Here is a 6,313-nt window from a genome sequence, read left to right as displayed (position 1 = left end):
GAGATGAGGCTGCTCAACAATTTATTACAAACGCACCAATATTGCACATAAGGGCGGTTATGACACAGGGGTGTGGTAACATGGTACTAGCTCGAGATAAAAGTGGTGGTGGAGAACTTGACTCCTAAACTGGCAGCTCATCAAGCGTCAAGGTGAGGCTCGATGAATTTATTTCTGGGGTAGTGGAAGCGGATATAATACAGTGACCAAATCCAGGATCGCACGAGACTGACTGGGATTCCTCTAGGCGTTAGACTCGCTATCGAATTCTTCATCCATGAGATCGCCTTCATCAACATCTGGCCAAATCAACAAGCCAGGTGAGTACTTTGAAAGTACTCGCAAGACAGTTCGGACAAAAGATATAACAAAAGCATGCATGAATGCGTCATGAGTAAAAATAATGATGCTCATCCAAATAATAAAAACTGCATGACATGGTAAGTAAAACAAACAACTGAAAACCAATCGGGTGTCTGGAGCGACGCCTCGATGGGTAAATAAGAAATAGTCATGCCGTAGTCGGGCGTCTAAGCGACACCACATAAAGGGCTTATATTGAAAAGTAAGAGACAAGAGTGCCACAGTCGGATGTCTGAGCGACATCTCAGAAAGGGCTTTTATTGAAAATAAATAACAAGTATGCCACAGTCGGACGTCTGAGCGACATCACGGAAAGGGCTTATATCAAAAGTAAATAACAAGCATGCCACAGTCGAACGTCTGAGCGACATCACAGAAAGGGCTTATATCAAAAGTAAATAACAAGTGTGCCACAATCGGACGTCTGAGCGACATCACAGAAAGGGATTATATCAAAAGTAAATAACAAGTGTGCCACAGTCGGACGTCTGAGCGACATCACAGAAAGGGCTTATATCAAAAGTAAATACAAGTGTGCCACAGTCGGACGTCTGAGCGACATCACAGAAAGGGCTTATATCAAAAATAAATAACAGGTTAGTCCATCCACAAGAATAAACTGTTAACCGGACCTAACACTCATGTGGTTCATCGGAGTTTTTTTACTGAGACTGACCTTTGACAAGATAAGATCATGGTACTTGGACATGTACAAGATGATTCAAAGGATTTTTGACTCTGCAGAGTTTGTACTAATTTGCCCACAGCCAACGGATTTCTGTAGTCACAAAGGACTAGTTCCGTTTATGGTATTTCAGTAGAAACACGTCTAACTAGTACACACCCAGTCCACCTCACGATGCCAGGGATCACCCTTGACAACGTCCAAGAAAAACTTTGAGAAGGGGAGGTCACAACCTCAAACAACATGGGATCAAATTTCTATACGCGCGCTCTAAGGGGTGCCCCCCTCTCGGTCCCAACTGGAAACACCCATGCCCCCTGACCGGATGACGGGCTTTAATCCAGGGCCATGGAACCCTCATCCCGGCCTCTCTATTTGGTGTGTACCAGGAAAACAGTTTGCAACTTACTAAGCCATATTCCTTGCGGAAAACATGTGGTGGTACAGGAAAGGAAATGAATGGGAATGTGACTTGATTCACGTTGACACTGAAGTCAAATAAACTAGCATAAGACTGGCATGCCACAACACTTCCATCTTACCCATTTTCATGCCATCACATGGCCACGCAAACTTATATCCAACACATATGGATTTCCGAAACTCACTTGCTTTACATTTGCATGAAATATAACATTTAACGAAATGCTCATAAACATGCCATGAAACTACTAAAATGCAAACATGCAACAACCACTCATCATATCAAAAGTTCAAACATGCTTGCCTGGTTCTGAGTAGTCGGAGTCTAACTTAGCGAAGTTTGCGGCTCCGTCACCTCCTCCGGTATCTATGGTATAAGAAAAATACGTACTTAACGTAAATACCGCGAGTGGACAGAAAAGTGTTCCAAATATTTTTCAAATAAATATGACAAAAAACTAGACAGAAAAATAAAGATGACAGAAAAAGAATCAATCAAAAATCAGTTTCTATTTAAAAGTTATAAAGGTTTTAGAACCAGGGACTTATCTATGATGAAACAGAAAGTTTCCAGGGGGCCAACTGAAAAAAAACAGAAACGATTCGGGAAAAAGAGAAAACACTGACAAGGGGTCCCACCCGTCAGGTTTAAATTTTCAAAGGGGAAAAACAGGGCTCGACGGCGCCCGAGAGCTACGGTGGTCGCCGGCGGCGATCCACGGCGAGGCAAGGGGATCGGGCAGTACCTACGTTTTCAGCATGTCCTTCCGCGTCGGTGGGTGGTGGTGGCGGTCGCCGGCGAGCACTATGTCGACGACGGCCCTTGCTCTGGCGGACGGCCGCTCGGGTGGCATTGGATCTCGTCGGGGAGGGCTGCGAAGGTCAAATCTAAGCTTGGGTTAGCTCACTGGGTGCTCGAGGAGGATACTGACGAGGTTTGGGCGTCGGGGATGGCCTCACCGGAGTGAATCGGGCTGGTGGCCGAGGCGGATTGGGGCGGCCGGAGTTTGGGGAGGAGACCTCCTCGAGGTCCTCCTAGTGGCTTGGCGGAGTGTTGGCGAGGTGTAGTGGTGGTGCATTCTCAAGAGCGAGCTCGGGGCTCCTTTTTATAGGCGATCCGAGGCGGTGGCCGTGAACGAAGTTCTCCGGCGATGGTTACGGCGGCGCAGAGCTTGGTCGGGGGGGTTTAGGGAGTTGGGCGTCAACATGGAGTTCCACTGGTTCCGTTTTGACGCTAAACTAGCTTGGATTAGGAGTCCTCGGGGGGGGGGTCGATGGAACGGGGCGGCGCGGGCCCGTCGGTGGCAAAGGGCACGCCCTGTGCTTGCCGGGCCACGGTGACAGTGCTGCGGGGGTGCACTGGCATGCATGAGCCACGCGGAGGGCTAGGGAGCAAATGGCGGCGCAGAACGGCGTATCAGGTCGGTGCTGGCTCCGTTTGGCCGCCACGGGTGGCCCTGCCACCGCAGAGGCTGCCGGCGTTGAAGATGCTCGCCGCCATCGACGCCTGCGTCCGTCCAAGCGGCCGTGCGGTGCTCTGGCCAGGGGGAAGAGGTGGTGCGCAAAGTGCCAAGGTGCACGGATGATCAGTGACCATTCCCTGACGAAAAACGACACTGCAAATCTGAATTTACTGAACTTACTGAAAATGTGCATGAACAGTGCCGGCCAAGTGTTTGACGAAATGATTTTGGCATGTGAGGATTTTATCTGGGGCTGATCTTTGGTGTGGTGGTTTCTCATTGCATCTGGGGGCTGCCTGAATTTTGGTAGAATTTTAGGGGAAGAGGAGATATGAATTTCGCCAAATTTGACAAATCTGGTCCAAACCTGCAGAGAGAGAAACTTGAAAATTTTGAAGAGAGGAATAGTGGATCTTGATGGTTCTAGGTTGTGGGTGCCAAGGACTATCCAGAGGAGTTGGTTTGAGATCAAAACTCAAAGGGAATTAGGCACTTGCTTTGCAAATGACCTAGGCTTAAAATAAATGACATAATTGTTTTGGGGGGGGGGGTAATAAATGTAATAAAATCCAAAAATGGATTTAACTTGTTGGGACAGAATGTTTGGATTGCCCCAAAGTGGAGGGAGGGGTTTTTGGGAGATTTTACCACAAGAGGTATGGTAAATCCAAGGATGGTTCTACACAAAAGAGTAGCTCAAAAACTTTTGAGTTTCTTTTTAAAAGAAAGTAAGATTTCCAAGAAATGTTTTTGAAGGAGAGATATTTTAGAAAGAATTTAATAAGGCCTTTTTTTCAAACCAAGCAAGGCTTTTTCTGAAAACAAAAAAAAATAAAAATTGGAGTGTCACAGCACCTACCCCCTTAGGAAAAATCTCGTCCCCGAGATTTCAGCTGATCCTTAAACAGGTGTGGGTGCTCGGTACGAAGGAAATCCTCTCTTTCCCAAGTTGCTTCACTCTTGGTGTGATTGCTCCACTGGACCCTAAAAAACTTGATGGTTTTCTGTCGGGTCCTCCTTTTAGATTCCTCTAATATTTTTATTGGATGCTCCCGGTAGGTGAGGTCTGGTTGCACGTCAATGTTTTCATGGGATACTTGTTTCTCTGGATTGCTTACGTACTTTCTCAATTGCGATACGTGGAACATGTCGTGGACATCGGATAATTCTTCGGGTAAGTCTAGCTGGTAGGCTACCGTGCCTCTTCGAGCCATTATACAGAATGGTCTGATGAATCTTGGTGCTAGATTTCCCTTAACCTTAAACCGTTGCAGGCCCCTCATAGGGGATACTTGTAGATACACGAACTCTCCGGGTTCGAAACTGATTTCCCGATGCCTTTTATCATAGTAACTCTTTTGTCGACTTTGAGCGGTCTTGAGTTGATCCCTAATCATCTTAACTTTTTCCTCGGCTTCCTTGAGCATATCTGGGCCGAAGATATGGTTGTCTCCGGTCTCTGACCAATTTAGCGGTGTACGGAATCTTCGTCCGTACAGAGCTTCAAATGGTGCCATTTGCAGGCTGGCCTAGTAGCTGTTGTTGTATGCGAACTCTATGTACGGCAAGCTTTCTTCCCAACTGGTCCCATAGGTGAGGACACATGCTCTCAGCATGTCTTCTAGAATTTGGTTTACGCGTTCCGTCTATCCATCAGTCTAGGGGTGGTATGCGGTACTGAATGCTAGTTTGCTTTCCCAGTGCCTGTTGTAGGTGATCCCAAAATCTAGAGATGAATTGTGTGCCTCTGTCGGATATTATAGTCTTTTGGACTTCATGCAGGCAGACGATACGGGCAAGATAAAGCCGGTCAAGCTTCTGAGTGGTGTGAGTTGACTTCACCGGGATAAAATGTGCTACCTTAGTTAATCTGTCGGTGATGACCCATATGGCATTATTTCCGTGTCGTGACCGAGGTAGCCCAACAATAAAGTCCATTCCAATCTCGTCCCATTTCCACTCGGGTATCTTGTTTGGCTGTAATAGTCCGGCTGGTTTCTGGTGCTCGGCCTTGATGCGTTGACAAGAATCACAACATGCAATGAATGTGGCTATGTCCCTTTTCATATCGTGCTACCAAAAATTTTCCTGAAGGTCCTTGTACATTTTTGTTCCTCCAGGGTGGATTGAATATGGAGCGGTGTGGCTTTCAGCTAGAATCTGTTGTTTGAGGTCCTTGATATTTGGTACGCAAAGTCTCTCTCCATACAACAATATTCCTTGCTCGTCTACGTTGAATTCTAAGGTCCTGCCCAAACTCACTTTCCTTTTTATGCCATCAATGCTGGGGTGTCCATGCTGAGCCTCCTTCATCTTTTCCATCAGGATAGGTTGTATTTCCAAATTCCACACACTGCCTTCGGTGATCATTATTAGGTTGAGTTTGGCAAATTCCTGCTGAAATTCTGGTCTCAAATTTGGTATACTGTCGTTGCCCGAGCTGGGGTTCCGACTAAGGGCATCTGCCACTACATTTGCTTTTCCTGGATGGTAGTGGATTCCAACATCGTAATCCTTCACTAATTCCAACCAGCGTCGTTGCCGTAGATTGAGTTCCGGGTGTGTGAAAATATACTTGAGGCTCTTATGGTCCGTGTATATTTCACAATGATTTCCAAGTAGAAAATGTCTCCATTTTTGGAGTGCATGGATGACTGCTGCCAACTCCAAGTCATGAGTAGGATAATTTTCCTCATGCTTGCGAAGTTGTCTGGAGACATACGCAACTACCTTGCCTTCTAGCATCAATACGCATCCGAGGCCTTTCCGGGATGCGTCGCAATACACCTCAAAATTCTTGTGTATGTTTGGCACAATTAATACTGGTGCCGTTGTTAATTTCCTTTTTAGCTCTTGGAAACTTTTCTCACAAGCTTCCGTCCATTCAAACTTCTTATCTTTCTTGAGTAACTGCGTCATTGGCTTTGCTATGGTGGAGAATCCTTCAATAAATCTCCGGTAGTATCCTGCCATTCCCAAGAAACTTCGCACATCCGTTACACTGGCTGGTGGTTTCCAGCCAAGTACGGCCTTGACCTTTTCCGGGTCTACCGCAGTACCTTCTTGGGTCAGTACATGGCCCAGAAAACCCACCTGTCTTAGCCAAAATTCACATTTGCTGAACTTGGCGTACAGTTGATGTTTCCTGAGTTCTCCTAGTACAATTCTGAGATGTTCGACGTGCTCTTCTGGTGTCTTAGAGTATATCAGAATATCATCGATGAATACCACAACAAACTTGTCCATATATTTCATAAATACTTTGTTCATGAGGTGAAAAAAATATGCGGGGGCGTTTGTTAGTCCAAATGGCATTACTGTGAACTCATATAGTCCATATCTGGAGGTGAAGGCTGTCTTGGCGATATCTTCTGTTCGC

This window comes from Triticum dicoccoides, chromosome 4B, assembly GCF_002162155.2.
Source record: "Triticum dicoccoides isolate Atlit2015 ecotype Zavitan chromosome 4B, WEW_v2.0, whole genome shotgun sequence".
NCBI classification, from domain to species: domain Eukaryota; kingdom Viridiplantae; phylum Streptophyta; class Magnoliopsida; order Poales; family Poaceae; genus Triticum; species Triticum dicoccoides.
The sequence above is the reverse complement of the archived record's forward strand: the minus strand, read 5'-3'. Positions refer to the sequence as shown.